This window comes from Athene noctua, chromosome 6 (assembly GCF_965140245.1).
Source record: "Athene noctua chromosome 6, bAthNoc1.hap1.1, whole genome shotgun sequence".
NCBI lineage: Eukaryota > Metazoa > Chordata > Aves > Strigiformes > Strigidae > Athene > Athene noctua.
The window spans coordinates 20,255,117-20,277,931 of record NC_134042.1 but is presented as its reverse complement, the minus strand read 5'-3'; the positions used below and the strand labels follow the sequence as shown (position 1 = coordinate 20,277,931).

Below are 22,815 nucleotides of genomic sequence, written 5' to 3'. Positions count from 1 at the left end.
CCTGGGTTAAAACATTCAGCACCAGATGTAGATAATTGAATGGTGTTTGCAATCTGTAGTTTCTCTGTACATTCACTATGAAGTTCCACAAAAACAGAAGTTAATATTTATTAAGGAATAAAATAGCGTAAGGATGAAAAGAAGTATGAAAAGCAGTCAGTGTCTCTGTTGAGCAACTGCTTAGGCTCAAAGCATTTGTGAAACTCCCTGTTTTGCAGTGCCATAGACATCATTGCCCGCTGTGGCCTCAGCTTAAGGAATAATACAGCTGAAGTATTCGATATCTTCTTACCAGAGTACCACATCAATCAGCATTTTATATGTGCAGACTGTAAGGCTATTATAATAATCTAGATTCCCTGAAAACTTCAACAGAAGTACTTCCATTTGATATAGGAGAAGGATTTATGCAGCAGGAATTTTTTATGAAGCATATACAAATCACTTCCAAGGTACTATTTCACATTAATTTCTTAACAGTGAGTGAGCAAATAAAGTTAGGATTATGCATCACTGAATTAATTTCATTATTGACTTCACTGGCAGTGGTGTGAACATCAACATCTTGGAAAAAGAAATGCAAAGTTACATTACATTCAGTATAATTTTTTATTTGTATAAAGCCCAAATAAGCTGCAAAGTAGAAGAAAATTATGCTTATATCTCCTTTAAGTCTTGTTTCTTTTTGAGTGATATAGAATGTAAATCGTGATTTTGCCAAGAGGGATCCTGAACCACTGTTCTTTGTTGGAGATCCTTATAACCTTCTTATACTTAACACTGTTATATTATAATTTTACTTGGCAACCCTTGTGCTATTTTTTCTTAAAGTAGGTTAAGTATGAGTCACATTGTTATAACACAATTGTATTGCTTTCCAGGCTAAGATGTTGAGCTTGCAGAACGTGAATGAAAATTAGCTGGAAAGGAACAGTGAATCACTTCACCTAATAAAACTTCTTTAAAGTGTTAGAAGAAAAAATCCTCCAGCACATTAGAAGTATCTACAGAAAGGGTAGTGTTCAGTGGATAAATCTCAAAGCTAGATAATCGGAGACCAGAGTAATTCTGCCTTTGTGCACAGAATTGCAGTGTGACCTTAAAGTCCATCTGCATAGTACTTTCCATCGACCACCTATAACTGAGCAATTCATTTCACAACCTCAGCTGTCTAAAAGTTAGGTATCTGTTTTAAGTTACTTATCTGCATTGCATCTAACTCTTGTCAATACAGACATAAATACATCATTCAAATGCAATGAACCTTCCTTGGGATCTCTCTCTCCATCATCAGTAGAGAGAATGTAGCTTAAACCAGATGCATCCATTTAAACTAGGTAAAGTTAGGTGAGCTAAAGATTACACTAGCAGCCCCTTGGTTAATATTCAGTTTCCTTCTGGATGGTTCCTCTAAGAAATTCATATGTCATTGAATTAGGACCATGAAGTAGCACTGGAATTTAGGCCAAGTACTTTGTCTTTAGGAACCTTTAACATCTCTCCTTTTTGTCTCTCCTGGTTGCAAGCAGAAATTCTGCCTACATTTGTAAAACAGATTCGTCTTCATACCTCCCTCTTTTGAAATATAAGCAATAAATGCTAAATAAATTAAAAGCATATGTGATTTAGTTGGCATGGAATTTCTTAACTATCAATTCTGCACTGATATTGATCTGTATATTGACACTGACACACAGTAATTACTGACGTGTTTTGTTGCTATAAGTTCACAAAGGCTACATACTGCATTCTTAAAAACAGCCTGCATTCCTATCCAGTCTAACTGAGATTTTGTCTAAGATTGCAGTGCAGAATAGGTCCCAAAGTCTACATGCTTAGAATCATATGAATATTCATTTGAAAAAAATTTTGAAAATTTGCTTTAAAGAAATGCACATGTGCTGAAAAACAAAAACCTCACTTCTAACTGAAATGAATCAGTCACTTTAGCAGCTCATCCCTTTGGGCCACCTAAAGGCACTGGTTCATATTATGGACTAATGGGCTGCAAAATTTCGGTGTAATAACAGAATTTTGTTTCTGGCAGATTGACAGAATTTTGTTGTTTTGGGGAAGGCTGTAGGGGTAACCATAGCATAAAAGTAAGGTCAACTCCAGTCAAACAATTTTTAGTAACTGGAAGATTGTGATGGTTGCCTGGCAACTAGAGCAGATATGAACTAGCATTTCCAGGTGACTTGGGAGACTTACGGGCTTTTTCTCCTGGTATATTGAGAAGACCGCCTTTTAAAAGGGTCTGGCAGTCAGAAAGGTAAATTAATCATAGTTAACTTGGCCCATGGTAAAGGCAGAGATTGGCTGATCTGGGTTCTTCCCAGCACTTTTTTCCCATGTTTCTATGAAGTGTTAATATATCATATAACTCTTGAAATTAAGAGACACAGGCTTGATTGCTTTGCTGCATTTGTATAAACTAACGACACATGTGGGCTCAAAACATAATCTCTAGCTTACCAGCATCATCCCCTAAGCATTTCTCTTAGCCTGCAGGGAACACTCAACAGGTTCTAGGTGGTACCCACTTTATGCTGAACTCTGTCTTTATGCCATTTATTATTCATTGGTATGAAGTGATTACAGAAAGCAAAAACTCCTCTTCTCACCAGGGAAAGATAAGAATAAGGAAGTGCTTTAAATTTCAGAACTTCTCTGAGACCTTGCTGCATTAGCTCTAAAAGTACACAGAAGGTATTGATGGACCTCTTTTGTTGTACCAAGTCACAACATATTGCTTTCTCTTCTGGGATCCTTTCATCCATCTGAAGAGCAACTCCTTTCAATTGTGATTTGCCACTGGGTGTTCTTGTTGCTGTCTAAGCTCTTCTAGTATGTTCAGACTGGCTGTAGAGTAATTGTGGATAAGGATTTAATCATTTTCATGAATGATTCTCATAAATGTTGCTATTCCCATGTGGAGGATAATTTATCTGGGGAGAAATTCACTGCATGCACCTTCAACAGAATACAGTAGGCTACAGGATACAGGTTGCTTTGTAGTCAGTGGAAGATCATCACTACCTTTTACCTACCTTAGATATTTAGGATACAATGGGTGTCCCACTGACAGGTTCAGACTAACTACTTTCAGAAAGTTATGGCTCGGTGTAATGTATTCCATACTTGATGTTGCAAGCCCCAGTGTCCTGACAGTCTCACAGGCACCATAATCCTTTGTCCAAGACAAACTGCTTATTTTCACAGGGCATCTGGTAACAAATTCACAGATGATGCAGAAATGTTAAGGAATGTTACTGATTAATATCTGCTTTGTTTCTTTCCTCTTCTGCCTGTTGTTCAGTATCTCAACCCTCTCTTTCCCATGCATACATTCCTTTCTCTACCCCGTCAGCCTAATCTAGGTATCAGCTCTTCTGAAAAATATTTTTTCTAGTCATGTTTTCTAATAGTTTATCACTATCTATAGATAACAGTGTGTATCACTGAAAAAGGTGATGTTTCACCATTCCATGGTTCTAGCTGGTATTTTGTACATCTTCTGAATCCTTCCTCTTGGGTACCTGTACTATATATTTTCTAAGACACTACATATTTTTTAATAGAGTAAACTCTCAGATGATTAACTACTTATAACTGAATGGTTTAAATACCATAAACCGATTTTTAGAGTCAGGTTGGACTTGTTGAATCTATTTCTTGAAGAAAAGAGTTTTAAAAGCTTGATTTTTTTTTTTTTTTTCATTATAATATACCCTGTCAGTTTGGTTTGTTGTTCTGTTTGATCATTTCATTGGATTCCCTGTAAGATGCTCCAGAGTCCGGTAGCAGTATTATGAATTTTATAATAGCATTTTGCATAATATTTTCTGGAAAATCTTGACTAAGTATTGATTTCTCATTACAAGTAAAGGTTTCATTACACAGCAGTTGTTGCAAGCTCAGTGCAGATATTTAATTGAAAATCGATTACCATAAAATAGTTTATCTTCAGCATAAATGAGTGCCTGGATTTTGATGGGGTTCTTCTTTATACTGTTTAATCAACATGTGTAGAACAAGTAACTTTTCAAAATAAATAAACAAGCTATTATTATCTGTATTAGACTACTACTCCTTGAGCATGATTTTCCTTCATGAAAGAGATGCTATGTCTTTTATAGCTTTGTGCCATTTTTACTTTACCTGTTATGTCATCAAATCTGATAATCATTTATAGCTCATTGGTGAAGAATAGTAGGTAAGGTAGCAGCTACTCAAAGACCTGTATGCTGTTTCACCTAACAGTGCATGTATTTTTTTTCATCGGAAGCATTTAGGATTTCCACAAGGAATTTCATTCATGTTGTTCTCATTTTGTGCTATAAATTGTCCATATACATACATCTTAGGGGCAGCAGAACTGACATCCTCGAATTCCGAAGGGCTGACCTTGTCTTGTTTAGGCATCTGATTGACAGAATCCCTTGGGAGACGGTCCTGAAGGGTATAGGAGTCCAGGAAGGCTGGGCACTCTTTAAGAAGAAAGTCTTAATGGCTCAGGAGCGGGCTGTCCCCAGGTGCTCTAAGAGAAGCTGGTGACAGAGAAGGCCACCCTGGGTGAACAGGGAGCTTTGGCTGCAACTCAGGGAGAAAAGGAGAGTTTATGGCCTTTGGAAGAAGGGGCTTGACACTCACAATGATTACAAAGAGGCTGTGAGGCTATATAGGGTTGAAATCAGGAGGTCTAAAGCCCAGATGGAAATTAATCTGGCTTTGGCAATCAAGGATAACAAGAAATGTTTCTATAAGTATGTCAGCAGCAAAAGAAAGATCAGGGAGAGCCTCCATTCCATCCTGCTAGATGCAGGAGGAAAGAAACATGGCAATGAGTGATGAGGAAAGAAACATGGCAATGAGTGATGAGGAAAAGGCTGAGGTTCTTAATGCCTTCTTTGCCTCAGTCTTTAATAACAAGACCAGTTGCACTGAGGGAATCCAGCCTCCTCAGCCAGTAGACAGAAACTGGGACAATGACACCCCCCACAATCCAGGAGGAGACAGTCAGTGACCTGCTGCATCACACAGACACACACAAGTCTATGGGACCAGGTGGGATACAGTGTGCCAAGGTGGCCAAGAAGGCCAGTGGCATCCTGGCTTGTGTCAGCAATAGCGTGGCCAGCAGGGACAGGGAAGGGATCTGACCCCTGTACTCGGCACTGGTGAGGCCGCCCCTCGATTCCTGTGTTCAGTTTTGGGCCCCTCACTCCAAAAAGGACATCGAATGACTCGAGCGTGTCCAGAGAAGGGCAACGGAGCTGGTGCAGGGTCTGGAGCACAGGTCGTACGAGGAGCGGCTGAGGGAACTGGGGGTGTTTAGTCTGGAGAAGAGGAGGCTGAGGGGAGACCTCATCGCCCTCTACAGCTCCCTGAAAGGAGGTTGCAGAGAGCTGGGGATGAGCCTCTTTAACCAAGTAACAAGTGATAGGACAAGCAGTAATGGCCTCAAGTTGCACCAGGGAAGGTTTAGACTAGATGTCAGGAAGTATTTCTTTCCAGAAGGGGTTGTTAGGTGTTGGAATGGGCTGCCCAGGGAGGTGGTGGAGTCCCCATCCCTGGAGGTGTTTAAGAGTCAGGTTGACATAGCACTGAGGGATATGGTGGAGTTGGGAACTGTCAGTGTTAGGTTAATGGTTGGACTAGGTGATCTTGAAGGTCTTCTCCAACCTAGATAATCCTGTGATTCTGTGATCTTCAGAGTATCGTCCTGACTATAGCTTGTATTAATGTGTTGCACTAATCCATCACCTATTTTGAATTTAAGATACTTACAGTACCTAGTATTGTAGAATGTTAATTCTTTTTAGTGCCATCCACTTCTCTTGTTGAATAACTAATGCATAAAAATAAAAGATTAATCATACGTACTACATTCAAGGCTTGGCAAGCATTTCTTACTAGTCATGTCTGTGTTTAGCAGACAAATATACAAAAATGCATTTCTGATCACAAGAGTGTTGGCAGAATTAGAGAGTGTTACACATACTTATACAAACATACTTCCCTAAAAATATTTTCACTGTAAGTCTTCACACAACTACGCTGGGAAGCACTGATGAATTTGGGGACCCGTCTGGAGGTGAAACAAGTAGAAGTTAATACTCATATATTGTGCCATAGCAAAATGTTAAGTAGATGATGTTCATATGATTATGTCAGAAATTATCTGTGTATGATTTACAGTTCACCATTTGAGAAAAAAACACTAAAAAGTAGAAGAAAATAAAGCAGAGGAATCTTTAGGTGTTGGAATGTACTTTAGTAATGGTAAAGACAGAAATGTATCAGTATAGAAAAGTTAAAAAGATTATTTTAGGATAAATTTAGACAACATAGAAAAATTCCTCCTTCCTACACTGAGTTATTCATGTAATGAATGTGAAAATGATCAAGGTAGAAAAGATTTCAAGCATAAAGAAAAAAAGAGACCAAAAAAAATGAAAAGGGTTCTATCCAGGCACATTTTCCGGGTTAACTGCATGGTAAAATTAAGAGGTCCTGCTGATAAACTAGCACAAGATGAGCATCCAACTTATGCATTTGTAATACCGTAAATGGCACAGTGAAAAGCACTGTTCTTGAGTCTCCCATTCATTGCATGACTGACAACATGGTATACCACCCATTACACTTGTCTGAGAGCTTGCACTAGGGTTTCTCCTGGTTGTGTGACTGTCTTTGTTGCAGGAGCATGAAGATGTGGTGATTCTTGTCAGAATTAGCTGCTTCAGAAATGTTTACTTAGAGCTGACAGTTACTGAGGAGGACCATGGTATGCGATGCTGCATACAAAATATTCACACTGCAATACTGTGTACAAAAACACTCATACAAAATACTTTCTAGATATTCATCTAAAGAAGCCTGAGCACAAAACACACAGAATTGGTAGTTTGGTACTTGTACCTGGAATCCAGCTACACTGATCTTGGGACAACACCCCTTGTTCTTTCTTTTCCAGCCTTCCATTCAGTATGGAGCAGCTATCATTCGAAGTCCTCTTTCACAGATAATCTCCCAGTCTGTCACACAGCTGATATTATCTGCCTCTAAGAAGACAGATCTTTGCATAATAGATTGACAATTGCATAATAGTTTGACAATAAAAGCATATGACATTTTATGTTAACTCTATTGCTAGGCCACTTAAAAATAATATTCCTTCAGTGGATGCCCTGCCTTTTTTCAAATCTGAAGTTCACTGGTACCATTTTCTTAAAAAATAATTTAACTAATTTTAGCTCTCTGTCTGTAAGCCTCTGTACACAGATTGTGGTTTCTCAAAAGTAATTGTTCAGATAATTTGCTGAATATTTTGTGTTTCTATATTTTTTCTCTCAGTGGTTAAATAACATCGTATAGTTTTCAGTATCAGTGTACACGTTTAGTTTCCTCCTCCATCTACAAAATAACTTTTTTAAGACAAGACAAATAGGTAAAAAAATTATGTCAAATGGTAACTCTGAATGACCTCTCACCAACACTGCTCTGCGTTAAGGGACAAATTGAGCGACACCTAAGTTTTTGTATGAAAAATACTTATTTTAAAAACATCATATTCTATAAATAGTGTGCTTACTTAAACCAGCTGACCTAACCTTATTTAACATAGTCATAGATATAAACTCAGTCACTTTTTGTTAACTTCAAACCTCTGGCTACTCCCTCAGATTGTCTCATGACTATCTGAGAGCCTCAAGCTAGAGCCACGGAACTAACAAACATTGCGAGCACTGAGTGTCAAAGGATGCCTTTCGTCTACACAGAGGCAAGCACCAAGGATGCTGCAGATTTAGACTGAAAAATATGTATCTGGAGTAGTAATTTGTAATCTTGACAAAATCTTCTGTACTATTGACATAGGTATTCTTGTGCCAAGGTGTTGAAGATTTATGAAGGGTTTTAAGGAGAAATGTTGATTTTTCTAAGGCTTTTGAAAGTAGGTGTTATCAGGATACATCAATAGGTTTTCTCTGTTTGTAGTTTAGGAAACATACTGTGCTATTCACCCCAGATCACCTTGCAGTTCTCACATTCATCCCTATGTAACATAATGCAGCTGAAACCAGGCCTGGAGCTATTATGCAATGCTAATGCCTTTTTTGTTTATAGTGGAAATCAGCCATTTTCTGTGCAGTCTGGATGTTACCATTCTGAAGTGTCCTACAAAATGGCATAGACATTTTCTCTGTTCATTCTAACAGCCTTACAAATCCAGTTTCACAGAAACTCTAAAAGAGGGGGTTATCCTAATTAATGCTGCTGTTTTTTTTCAAACTAATTATAGTTAATAATTTGTTCTTTTATGTTTGAGGTTATAGCTTCTGTACTTGGAAATAGCAATAAGACTGGTATGCAGACTATTTTGTTTGAGTATTTGTTGAATGACTGGTAAAAAAGTAGTTCTTTTAGAAACACAAAAATTTTATGATGATTCTAGAAAGACAGAAGCCTATGGTAAGGATAAGCTATAACTAGATTTTGCAGTTCTTTGCTCTTACTGAAAATCAAGGGGACTTTTACCCTGGACTGCAGCAGAAAGGAAGGTAGGCCACCAACAAAATCCTTTTGCAAATCTCCATCACGTGTTTCAGGGAAACCTACAAGGAACGTAAAAAGAACAAAACTCTTCACATGAATGAGCAGGTTAATTATTTGCCTTATAAAGGAAAAAGCTCTTCCTAAAACATTAATCACCAACATTCCTTTTCTAAGGCTTGTTGCAGTGATATTGCTAAAGATCTTTAAGTGGTGTGTGTCTGGGTTACCGCAGCAGCCCAGAGAGAAACAATTATTGCAATGAATGTTTTTCTTCAATAAGGAGTAAGCTTGCTGAGAATATAATGGGAAGAATAAAAATGCCTGCTGTTCTTCTCCTTAAATACTTCTTTTGTTGTCATTTCCCCAAACTAGTCTGAGTTACTGGACTCCATCTGCCATGTAAGCAGTATATTATTTTAGGCATGATGTGTTACTGCATATGCTTTCACGCTAAGCTGGAACATGATCCTCCATTCAGAGTATGGGGAGAGCATAGGTAAAATGTCTTTCCTTACAACACAGCATTACAGAGAAAGGTATAGACAGAGAATTTTTTAATTAATTGTTGCCTATTATAAAAGCATTCAGTTTAGTCAAGAAGCAGCTGTTTGAACTCTCAGAGTAGGGCTTATTTTATGCAAATTGTATAAATCCTTACTCTCAGATAAATCTATAACTATATTCATTTAGCTAAATAATTTATTTTAAAATGTTTTCATTGTTGTGTGACAGTTCATTATTTTGAACTTTGGTGTTTGCATGTATACAATTTTTCAGTAGAAATCTGTAATTTTAATAACTGTATATGTGCTTTGAGAGTTTTGCAAGAGAATGTAATAATTTGTCCTATGAAGTTTTCATTCATGTTATACCACAGACAATACACAGCACTGTACACATCATGATTTCATCACCTGTTCATTTGAAAGGAATATTTAAAAAGGGCTCTAAGACAGCACAGGGAACAGCATCTAGATGGAAAATTTTACTACAAACAAATGTTTTCTATTTTATCCACAAATGTAATCCGATTCTTAAAAACAGATTTTTGTTATTGTCATTGCTAATTATCTGGGCAATTGTCCCCTCCTTCAGACAACACATTAACATTTTACTTTGCCTGTAAAAATCTTGGGCACTCTAGCAATAGGCTAGAAGGCTGTATTTTCCAAATTGTCATCCATTAGTCAGGGTTTCTGACTGACAAAAGCATGGAATCTAGACACTTTATGATCACTTAAACTTGCTCAAGGTTTCAAGAAGTGATAGATGTTGACAAGGAATAAAGAGTAAAAAAGCCACAGGATGGTGAGCCCACAGTGGGATTTGTTGATTCTGAAATATTGTACAAATTAATTTTTATTGTCAGTTGATTCTTTACTGTATTATTTATAGTAGCTCTTTGGGTCTAAATTAGCCTGTTTAAAAGGTTGGCAATTCACGAAGATTGGTTACAAAAATTGTTAAACTTCCTGTTAGGTTGGAAGCAACATTAATTCTTACAGTGACAGGTTTATAGTTTTGCTGCTAGTAGACAAATAGCCTTTAATGTATCAGTTGCTATGCTAGAGGTACCAGAATATACAAAAAACAGAATGAGAGAACAGGGATATTGTACAGTCTTCATGGTTATCTTAGTAGTGAGCAGCATTTGCCTGCCTTTATGTAGGTAGTAGAAATGTTATTTAGGTTCACATTATACGTTTTTAGAAATTAATCTCAGGTGTACATACCTAACATTAATAAATATGAAATTTATTTAAGAAAATTGAGTCTCTCAACAGCATAAGCATTGACTATAGATTTAAGAATATTACAATATGCAGTTCTATGTAGCAGATAATTTTTCTAGAAACCTTCTCTAAGACTTGGTCACTCATTAAAATTACTTGAAAGCTTTCTATGAAACCAGAGTGACATTGGATCATTAGACGTGGACAAAGATCCTACTCTTTAGACAAAAGCCTTTAATAAAATTTATTAAATGCAAGATATCTCTACCTTCACATATCTTATGTGTTGTATTTTCTTTAACAAGGAGATCTCCAAAGAACCTTACCTACTGAAAAAGGTAAAGTAAATACCATTTGTGCGGGGCTAAGAGAGATCAGAGAAAGCAGTGGGAAACATAAGGAATTTAGAAACTGCATGCATGGGACTGTGAGGTTGGTTTGTTTACATGGAATGGTAAGGAAGATAAATGGTGTAACTGAGTTTAGAGAGAGATCACTGAGGAGAAAATGTTTTACATGGAGTGGCCATAAATGTTATGTTCCGAGGAACAAAATAAATCAGGCTTTTTTTCTCCTATGCTTTGTGATTGTTATTACAATACAAGGTCCCATAATTCTGAAATTCTAACATATTTATTTTTATTATTTCTAAAGTGAAGAGAAATATTAGCAGTTATCATATCTCCATGTTTCTAATAATCTGATTTGTTCCCAGGCAGAAAATAGTAGTTCATCGTTGGGGGTGTGAGGGGTCACAGAAGAGGGAGCTGTTACTTTTTTCCATTTCCACTAACAGGGAGGAAAAAAATGTCAGTGATAATGTTCAGATGTTTTTGGAAAGTTGCAAGTCGTTTATAAGTGAATCAATTATTATTTTCTGTAGGGAAATTAAATGGAAATAAAAGCACCCCACCTTGCAGTAGCATTTTGGTCATATGACAAAACGTGGAGTTGGCTCAGGTCATGGTGGTATAACAGAAAGAACCAAGAAGCATTCATAGCACGGGAAAATATAAGGACTGCCATTAAGTTTGAATTACTCATAGTTCCTATTAGATAACTGATGTAAGATTATGAGATGTAAGAAGCATAATTTTTTTCCTCTGAAGAAAATGATAAAAGATAAGTGATGTCAGCTGCTTGTTAAATAAAAGCAATCTCTTTTTTTTACAATTTCACAATATGCCATCTTTCACTGAAGAACTTTTATCCAGCAATTGTTTATAAATTGCTGGGTTAATGGTTTTTTGTTACAAATTTTACACAGATCAGAGTAGTTGAAGCATAAGGGGACTGTGACAGAGATACGGCCCAACGTTTTTACTGAGGAGAAATAGCAGCTTTGTCTTGACGTTTCTGCATGGGTATGGAGGTGTTGCTGGCTCCTCTATAGGAGTCATATATCCCATCTAGCCACCTCTCTGCTTACATGGAGGAAACTGTGACAGCTCTTCTAAGGAAAAGGCAGCTGGCCGAGCACAACCATCCCATGGGCTACATCCAGCTCTCAAGATACTAGAGACCATACTGGCCGGACCTGCTCATGGCTGCATTAGTTTGAGCTCTGACAGTATCATGAACCTTGGTTGAGCCCAGGAACCCTCAACATAGTGCTTAGAGATATCGGCATAGTGCTTAGACATATTGTGTTGCTGGGAACTGTCAGTGTTAGGTTAATGGATGATCTTCAAGGTCTTTTCCAACCTAGACGATTCTGTGATTCTGTGAACTTGAACTTTACAGAAGAATCTTATCCTGAAACTCTTTTTTTGGGAAAAAAAAATAAAAAAAATAAAAAAATAAAAAAATAAAAAAATTGCATGTTAATTCTTTTGAATTTCTTTAATTTGGCATTCCAGACTGCACAGCTCCTGTGAAAATCTGAGTAAGATGAGTACGTTTTGGAGGGGTTTCCTTTGCCAGTTATTACTAAGCATGTGTTTATTGCTTTTGGTTAATTGAGCACGTAATTCCCTTGATCTCCCTTTCCTTTCACCATAGTCAAAAGCAAGGTAATTATTTAATTGCCAGAAGGGGTTGTTAACTGCTGGTAATGAACCACTATTGAGGAAATTACTACTACAGTACCATTAGATACTGCAAGCAAGCATGAATGAAGGGGAGAAATACCATTTCTGGTTTCTGATATTTCTGCACTTTTTCCTGCCAGGGAGTTGTAGCGTATATATTGCTGAGAGATAAAAAAACCCAACCCAACCCAAACCAAACCAAACCAAACAACAGGGTGAAAACAATCACAATTTACACAAAAAATTATCCCGCTATTAAGAATCATGTGGCTAGTAATGAAAGGAATTTTCAAGGTAATAGTTGGTAGCTGGAAAAGTGTTTTGGGTACCACTGAGCAGTGCTCGCACAGCATCAAGGCTGTGTCTCCAACATCCCCTCTCACCAGCAGGCTGGGGGTGGGCAAGATCTGGGGAGGCGACATAGCCAGGACATCTGACCCAAATGGACCAAGGGGATATTCCATACCATATGACATCTGCTTAGCACTAAAAACTAAGAGAAAGGAGAAGGATGTGCAGAGGCATTCATTATTACACATGTTCTGGAGCAACTGCTACACATGCTGAAGCCCTTCTTCCCTGGAAGTGGCTGGACATCACCTGCTGATGGGAAGTAGAGAATAAATCTTTTGTTTTCCTTTGCTCTCATGAGTGGCCTTTGTTTTTGCTTTATTAAACTGCCTTTATCTTGACACATGAGGTTTTTTCCTGTCCTGCTGAGGAGAGGAATGATAAAGCAGCTTGGTAGACACCTAGCATCCAGCCAAGGTCAACCCACAGCATATGAGAAGCTGTTAAAAGCAATCACATTTATACTATGTCTGGGAACAAAAAATAGAAACCGGCAAGCTGTATGGCAGCCTCCACCTCTTTGAGCAGTTCTGTCTGTATGCAAACAATCCACAGATGTCTCTTCTTGTCTGAACAGGGCTTTGAGGTGAGTTCTACATGCCATACATATACTAGCACAGTCATCTACTAGCTATTCATGTCTGCTGTGTAAAGGATTATAATTTCCTTTTCAAGAAGAAAATTCCTTCCTCTTGGAAAACAAAATGTTCACAAATACTGTGCCACCACATCAGAAGAAAGATTAGTAGAAAATTCAGTGAAATAGTAGCATTAATTATGAACTTCCTAGCAAGCTGCAATAATATAAGTAGTATGAGTTTCTACAAATCAGTATATATTGCCAAAAATAGTAGCTTTTGTGTCCTATTTATTTCTTCATCACAAATATGTTACTATTTATTAGTACTATATTACTATCTATGTAGTAGTATTAGATTTTTTATAGATTACATTGTTGCTAAAATTCAGGGAATATTTCCATTAGAGTTAATTTGTATAATTGCTAGCTAACTGCAATTAATTGATGAATGTTTTCTCAGGATTAAAATTTAATAAGTAAATTCTCAAAAATAAAGCACTTTAGTAGCAGAAAAAAATGTGATACTTTTGGACAATATTATTTGTCATTCTTGTTTTCTTTGCAGAATAACTCTGAAGCAGAATTTAGCAAATAATTATGGAGGTAAAGTCAACCCCTGCATTGACTGTCATGCAAGAGAAGGAACAAAAAGAATGTACTATATTTTATATGGGTAGCCGATTACATATTAATTTACTGCATGTCTTTAAAGGAAGGCAACGAAGACACTGGGAAGCAGAAATCAATGTATAGAAACTCAGAAACTAAATGGACTGTAACTAGATCTCCCATTTGTGATCTATTTCAGGCTACATAGACAACACCTACTTAAGGTATCTAAGATCAAATACCTTATATCCGAGCACCCTGTTAAGTATGGAGGAGAGTCAGAACAGCTAAGCAGAGACCTTGGACTGGCTGTGAATACTTCCCTGTATTCCTGTACAAGAAATTCCCCATATTTCTGTACAAGAAACGTAAGTTTCACTTGATTAGCTCAGCATAATCCCAAACCAGCAAGGAACATAAGCAAGTACTGAAATCTCAGTATCTCAGTAGCTGCATTGGCACATGTTTTCTTTAAGTCCGAGCCTTTGGAAATAGCTATCCTCCCCCAATAGAAAATTTTCTCCCTAGCTCTCCCACACAGCTTCACAAAGGAATTTAGATAGCACTTAGCCCTCTAAATTTAGACTGCCACTTCATTTCTCTAAATCCAGCTGTGAGACCCTCAGAAAGCCCTGCTTAGCTGTTACTTAACCTGAAAGGCACTGAAATTATCTCAGCATGGAAATACTCCACCAATAAATTATTCTAGATGCCCAAACTTCTGATGCTGGATAACAATATCTTGTGTATATCCTGAAGATGCCGAGCAGCTGCAAATGTGAGCATGGCAGATTCTCAAATTAGGCATTTTGCTGCTTGGCTTGTCTGTTGGGTCTAATCTCACAGATGTCCTTGTATGCCAACAATTGAATCAGATTTCAGGCTTTCTATTGCCAGAGGAAGGGATGTTATATTACCTCTGAATAATTCACTTCTAGTTCATTTTTTGGGGAGGTGGGAGATCTACTTTCAAATTCCTCTTCAAAATCAGGCACAAAAAGGAGGTAAGGATCTGAATCTTTTCACTGGGATGTCATATAAAAGACATCAGTTCTGCCTGTTTTATCAGAGAAAGGCCATTAGAAGATAGTATTAAATAAATACAAATTCATCCATACTACATAAAGTCATTTCCTTCCAACTACCTTAGCAACATTGCTGTTCAACAGCCTCTTCTATTTTATTCATTGGTCTGTTTTACAGAGTCGCTTGGGTGACCTTTTACTCTCTTAGTGCCTGCTATGGGTCCTATTTTTAGGACCCTGCTGCTTTCCATGTGCAAGAATTCCTAAATCTGGACTGAGAAGTTCACTAGAGAACAAGTGCCTACCAATTTGTATTACTAAAGAAAATCTCATTTGCAAATTTAAATTCTTACTGCTTCATGTCCCATGTGTCTGAACTCTCTGTTCAGTGCTGCCTACTCTCAATTTTACCTTGCTGTCTCACTGCAGTAAAAACAGTCCCTGCACAGATAGGAAGTTTGTTCCTCTACAGTTTGAACTCAATCGCAAATTCCTGCTGCTTTGAATGATACAGAATCAAATGTGGTTCAGAATCACAGTTCTTTGGGACTTGTCACAAAGAGAAGCTGGGCAGGTGCACTCTCATGCACACCTGCAGCACTTTAAATATTGCAGCTGTAAGAAGATGGAGAAAACTATTAGAGGATGAAAGGGGTTAGGAATGACTGTAAATAGTGAATTAAAAAAAAATATTCTTCTGATCTTAACATGCCATACAGAAAATGGATTTAGCCTGGAAAATCAGCTTTTGTCAGGATTGTCTTGGATAATTGGCATCCAGGTAAAGTGGAGTCCACTATATAGCCTCTGTAAAAATATCAAATCAATGATTAGCCTTATCTCAGATTTCAATTTGCTAGTGATCTAAAAAGGTTACTTCACAGAAAAGTTTTATACATAATAGCACCTGGAAAGAAAGAGATTAAGACAACTTTATTCATTAGCCTTATAGGTGTTACAGGATTCTGCAGATTTTCTATTTTTAAATGAATTTAGGGGAAAAATGTACATGTTTTATTTCCATAGCTGCAAGGACAAACCCACAGTTTAAAAAAATCATCATTCCTGTTACAGAGTCTTAAGTTGTACACTTAAAGTTGGTGAACATGAAGTGGAGCACAAACAACTGAAAGCCAAATAAGATTTGGCCCATAACATTGACTCATAACAGCAAATGAGTGTAATTATTACAAGCCAATTTTGTTGAACAATATTTGGGGGAAAGTAAAGGGAAGAAAAAAAAAGGCAATTAAAAAAAGTCAGAGAAATGTTCCGAAGATGGAAGTGCTTTGTCCAGTTTATATTACCTAAAGATTAAGTATGTTTGAGGTTCCTGAATAATAAATGGCTATTATTCAGTCCTTCAGCATTGTCAGGATTGATATCTAGTACTCTATGACACTGCAGAACAAGAAATGCAAGCTGCATGCTGCTAGAAATGGGAGGGAACCCAGCTTTTAACCCTGGGGTGTTATATAAGAACTGCACCACTGTGCCTCTTTGAGCTGTGTTGCCATCAGCTGAAATTCTACAGGAGGAGCTACCCACCACTTTGACATCCCATGTGAATCCACAGCTAACAGCAACCACCTCCAGAGTACACAGGGCCACTTTGCCAAAAAGAAAGAATCAAAGCAGCCAAGAGTGGAAGTGGGACAAATGCATTTGATAGTTTATATTTAACAAACAGCATATAGTGACTTTTTGCCTTAAAATTTAGCCGGTATTAGACTCATCTGTATTTAATTTTTCTCAGGTTTTGACCTTCTAGAAAATGTCAGTAACTTTGCAGATGACATTTTGTTGACAATGTTATTAGCCTTGAATGTTTTCATCAGCATAATTGCATATGGTAAGTATGGGGAGGTCTCTCTGGTTTATAGTGTTGCTGTTATTATAGATCAGCTGTTAGATTCTAGAGAAATGTTAATATTTACTAACTGCTCTAATGTATCAGTGTATTTTTAAGAAAACATCTGTGTCATCTTATTTGAGTATGAGAAATTATCAGAGCAATAATGTGTCCCATTCCCTGCCGTTTTTATTATTACGTTTTTTCCTGCCATGCACTTCCATTTTATAAGAAGCAAAATGAATGTGCATAAAAAAAAATTGCATATCAAGACTTCTATTCTGTTGTGAATAACAGAAGATATTTGAATCTTGGAACAAATACAGTACTGAGAGAACTGTATTTGCATATTAAAGCAAGGGGTTATTAAAACTGTGCAGAGAAAGACAGGAAGACTGATGGGTTTTTAGAATTGTGTTCTAAAATATAGGGAAGCGGATAACAATAAAACAGAAAAATTGTCCTGGTGAAAAGAAAATATCTTTAATGTTGAATTAAAAATATCTTTAAAGAACTAGATAATTAGACTAGATATTAGGAAGCATTTATTTATGGAACGGGTTGTTAAGCTTTGGAGTGGGCTGCCCAGGGAGGTGGTGGAGTCCCCATCCCTGGAGGTGTTTGAGAGTTGGGTTGACATAGCGCTGAGGGATATGGTGTAGTTGGATACTGTTAATGTTGGGTTGATGGTTGGGCTGGATGATCTTCAAGGTCTTTTCCAACCTGGACAATTCTGTGATTCTGTGAAGAACAGCAAACTTAGTTTTATTTGATTATGACCAGGAACTCACCAGCTTTGCTCATAGAACTGAGAAGCTAAAAATTGGGATAGCACTGATCAGTACTGGAATGTTAGTAAATCATCTTGATGATAGAAACAACCTGGCTAAACTAATGTACATAGAAAGTATTTTGTGGGTACAACTATGTCACTGAGATTTAACTATTTATTTTTGCCTGAAATTTACAAGTTCTCCAAACCCACAGATTATGGATGAAAAACACATGTTTCAGGCCTGCTGTTTGCCATATATCATTTAAGCCAATGATAAATGACAGTCAGTAGAAGCTGTTCAACCAGAAATCCAAGAGTACCACATGTTATCACCTTGCTTGCATTCCTGGAGAACAGAAATTACTGAACTGGAAATCCAGAAGTAGGCTTAATCCATATAGAGATTCAAATGTCGTGAGACCAAAAAGTATCCATCTCCATAAGTAGTACCATGCAGGTGGGAAGCAACAAGTGTTTTTAGACTGAAATAGAAATTAAGTCATCAGATTAGGGGGAATGTGGTAGACTAGAAGCTTGAGTCACACATGACAATACACGCTCTTCTTAGCTGTAATGGAGTCCCTGCTAAAGAGCTGCACTGATCATTGATCTTTGATATTTGGATTAGAATAAATATTCAAATTGTATGTATGTTGTTCCAAACTCCCCCCTTGGCCTCTGATCCCTACAGTGTACTGATTTGTTGCAAGGCGGAAAGTATGATTTGAATCATTGCCCAAACAAAAGGTGAAACAGTGAATCTTCTAATCTTGCGAGTATTGTTCCTGAGGAACCGCAGTATAAAATTTATCACAGACTTGGTGGCTGCCAAGGCTAAGCAAGATGGAAAATTTAGTGGTAAACCAAAATTTTAGATGAATAAAGGGCAGCCCTTGGGTATGATCTAGTATACAGGCCAGAAGCTATAGCATCTATTTTATTTAAATTTTGAGTGATTAATATACAGAAAGGCAGTTTACTAATGCTTTACCCATTTGTAGATTAAACAAAGACTCATTAACTCACATGAGACAGTTCAGTTTTATTTTTAGCTACAGTATGGCTGGTGCAATGCCTCTTCTTTTAACATTTTCATTTTGCATTGCCTTCAGTCCTGACATGAAAGTTAACATTAATCTGCCAACTCATTCTGATTGGATTGCTTTGGAAGTCACTCCAAAGTCACAATGGCTAAATGGGATGAAGCTGTAAGACAGAAATGCATTGCAGTTAATACCTCTGCAGTTCTGAAGCTAAGCCAGTGCCAGCCCTAATTCCTGAAAGAAAACAAATCCACAATAATCCATCCCTTAATTCTGAACAGAGCGGCATAATGCCAGAATATATAAAACATGTATTCCATACTAAAACACTGTATTTTATTCCACCATGGTTTCTCTTGGCCTTTTATTCATGTAGTTTGAGGTCAACGAGCAGCATACATGTGAAGGTGTTATCTGTACTGACATTCACAGCATTCCAGTGTTCTTCTGAAGTAAGAGGACTTGGGAAGAGAATGGTTGTTGAAACAAATAATTTCAGTTTCTGCTGAAGCAATAAGAAGGCAAAAAATAAGATACCTCCCAATCCCACAGACACTCCTGCCCAGAAATCTGAGAATATTTTCAGTCATTTAATTTTGTTTTTTCATAATCTGGGTCAGATTTTGGTTCTGCAAAAAGCAATGATGATTCCATTCATGTCTAATTAGTATCAGTTTGGAAATTTTGATTAGGACAATGCTGATTTTAGCCCAAATCTAGAATGTGTTATTTAGAATCTATTCTCCCTAAAGTGCTTTTGTGATGATAACTTAGTGTGACAAAAAGAACCAGTTTAGATGTTTCTATCTTCATCCGAAAATGTGTCTTCATGTAGAAATAAGCCTTTAAAATATCTTACTAGCATGAAATGTCCCACAGAAACAGATAAGCATGTTGCAATGAGTTGGCTAGCAAGTATTTCTAGGTATCAGGCCTAATTGGAACCCCTTGGGATTCCATTACAATACCCTTTTTGTAGTGTAAGCCTCATACTTTATTAAAATATATTTTTTAAGACTTACGTTAAATCAAACTATGAAAGGAATTTTATTCATTACCCGGCCAGAGCTGAGAAACAAGAACAAAGTGGCAAAGTGCCCCATTTGTTTCAGGGTTGGCAGGCCTTACTGTGAATGAAATCCTTGTAACTACTCTAAGGCCCTTAAGATACATATCTATAAAAAGAGTAGAAATATTTCAAGAAATTCACTTTAAGGTGCCTAATATAATATTAAAAACAGTTCATTTTTCAAGCATTATATATACATATATATATATACATTTGTTCATTATTCTTTATTTATCCAATCTGAGTTTCTTTCTCCTTCATTTTGTCAACTTTGGTTTTTTTCCACTACCTTTGGTAAAATTGTCAGATTGTCTTTTTTATCTTTGCAGCAAAAAAAATAATCTGTGTGGCCTACAGAAATTATTACTTTATAAATGAAGAAGAGTACTTACTGCAAACATTTCAGAAGCCCAGAAGAGACAAGGAGGCCAAACATCTTGCTTCCATCCTCTGGCATAGCTTCTCAAATGAAGGTGCAGAAGGCTGTATAGACAAAAATGAGATTTTCCCTCCCACCACATTTTAATGACTGTGATATACCTGATTTTGGTGCCATTGTCAGTAAGTATATGGCTGGATGGCTGGAGGGTGATGCTAAAAAATAGGTAGCCATGAGCCAGTCGTCCATAGCCTGACAGATCTGCATTCAGTGCTACGTGATGAAATGGTATGACTTTGAAAAGCCCTAAAACTTCACGTACGACCCTACATTTGAAACAAGCCTAATCAGCTCATCAGTACTGTGCTGATGCACCTGTTTGCTTCTGCTTGGATGTCTAGCTGTAGCTCTATAGTGGGCACTTACATATATATGCATGTAAGACAATATTCATGCCTATTGTTAACATCTATTTTTAAAGGTTGAAAATCCTGCTTACCTCCAGCAAATGCTGCAAACAATTGACTCACAACTGAACTATAAATAATGTTTGCAGCACATAGCCCATGCAACATACTGCTCTAGCGTTACTGAATATTCAGAACCTGCTGCCTCTGGTAGCTATATACGTCATGTTCATGACAGGTTTAGGCTTCAGTAGCCCTGAGCCTAAGATCCGGCATGTGTTTTGGAACTAGAGCATTTGCAGATTAGAGAATACTAGCCACAGGGCCAGGTATGATGTGGAAACTTGAAAATACAAAGTGTCTGTACTGACATTCTGAGTATTACCACATAATAATATAAAATATAAAGTTTGGGAGGAGATGAGGGGAATGACTGACAAATGCTGCCAAGCATAAAGCAATTTAAGCAGCTTCAGGGCCAGCCTCCATCATGTGCAAGGCTTCTGTTATAGGCAGATTTTTGAAGGAAAGACTTCAGGCATGGAAAATGGTATGAAACCGGGTTTAGCAAGGATAGAACTTAACAGACTAAGCTGATAAATGGTTGACCAACATCAAAACAATTGTGGTAGAAGATGGGAGCAGCTCTGGAAGGGCAACTGCATGTTTCCACCATGCTGATTTGGCTCCCTTGGAGTTAATAAACCAGCCCCTGTGCTGCCTGTCTGCACCCCAGGAAAGTGCAGAGTGCTTGGCTTGTTGGTGGGCCAGGGGTGAAGGGAAGGCAAGGGAATGGATCTTCCATGTATTGCCAGCCAGACTGATGCAGTAAATCTCAGCATCCCCATCACAGCAGGACAGCCCTGCAGTCAGTTCCTTATTTGGCAGGAATAGAGTAAGAGGAAAGTGAAACACATGGGCTGAAAAAAAGGATCCCACCTACTACAGCTTAGTGTACACAGCGCCAGCTCAGTGTCTGTGTTCAACACTGCATTATACCCCCTTCCAAGAAGGTTTATTGTCCTGAAGGCAGGAGGATAGGAGCTCATGGAGGCAAGAGTCTAGTAGCAGTATGGCCAGTGCCTTACTGTGCTGCATCTCACATAGAATATTCAACCAGAACCTGAAATTCCATGGTGCACTCACACACCAGCTGCCTTTACATAAAAGTCAGCTTGTGTTTGGCCATACCCAGCAGCTCAAGATCTGTGTGATGAGAATGTGGCTACTTCTACAGACACTGAAACAAAATCACTGCATTTGTGCCATGTGTCTTGACAGCAGGCTTGCCAGACCAAAGCAGGCTATGCTGAGCTATCTTGGAGTCTGTTTACCTGCATTATGAATTATGCACTAACAGTCTAGCTAAGTTAATGTATATATCTATGTATATCAAAGAGCTAACTGTGGTGTTAAAATGTCTATACATAAATCAAGCTACAGATTAAATATTTGGGTTTTGAGCATTTGTTCTGAAAGATTAAATGAATGAAACAGATATCCTATTTCTGATCATTCTATTCTTTTAATATTTGCCCAGGCAAAGCTATCTTGTAGATCACTCAGACATTGCTGTCAAAACACAAGGTTATAGTGATTTTTACATCTCATGATAAATGATGTCTTTGCTTTATGGGAAAGGATAGTTGCTTATAGAAAAACTCTAATCTTGAGTTACAACTGGTCAAAAAACTCAGCTATTGGAGTCCATATCAAATTTTTAAAATGTTTTTAACTTTCTCATTGTGCTGTGAAAATCGCTCCATACGTACTTGTGGGAAAAAGCTGAAGTTGATTAAACAGAAACGCCATCAAATGCATAAAGGGCTGAACAGCATCATTTTGATATAAATCCCAAATAAATATAAGTGCATTCTTTGGCTGCCCTGATATAGAACCTGTAATTGAAATTCAGTCTGTATTCTGGACTGTTTTCAGCTCTGCAGCAAGGTCAAGAGATGTGAACAAAGATAGAGTACTGGCTTGACCCTTTACCCTCTGCCTTACCACACTCTACTCATTATTTCAATCTGCCATTAAAGGATTCTTCCATCAGCTTTCAGATATCTGAACATTACACATAAAGTTGCGTGATTTCAAACAAAATTCATCTCCAACGTGCTGCTTTATTTCGAATGTACAAGTTGCGTGCAGATGAAAAAAATGTCTGAGCTGTTCTTAAAGTCAGTGAAAAGCATTAAAGATTCTCCCCTGAGATGTGTCCCTTGTGGGGTTAACATTTTCAGCAGAAGATTTAAAATCTCTCTGATTCTGACTGACAAAGGATTACAAAATAGTCTTTTCACGGAAACACTGTAGATTGTCCATATTCTTTGGCTTTTCTAGGACATGCTTGAGGAATCCTAAACCCGTTGTTTCTTACAGTATATTGAATTTTGTTAA

At 37.5% G+C, this 22,815-nt stretch overlaps 1 long non-coding RNA gene across 2 annotated transcripts in view; it reads left to right on the top strand.

Annotated features, from left to right (window-relative positions):
* The first annotated feature begins 362 nt into the window (after positions 1-362).
* LOC141962140 (uncharacterized) overlaps positions 363-22,815 on the top strand; it is a 53,421-nt gene continuing 30,968 nt past the window's right edge. Inside the window, exons 1-3 of one of the 2 annotated variants that reach the window (XR_012633871.1) lie at positions 363-452; positions 16,644-16,739; positions 19,956-20,025. This is a non-coding gene — a long non-coding RNA (uncharacterized LOC141962140). Of the gene's footprint in view, positions 453-16,643; positions 16,740-19,955; positions 20,026-22,815 lie in introns of those variants that run through there. The other variant, XR_012633872.1, reaches the window with a different exon arrangement.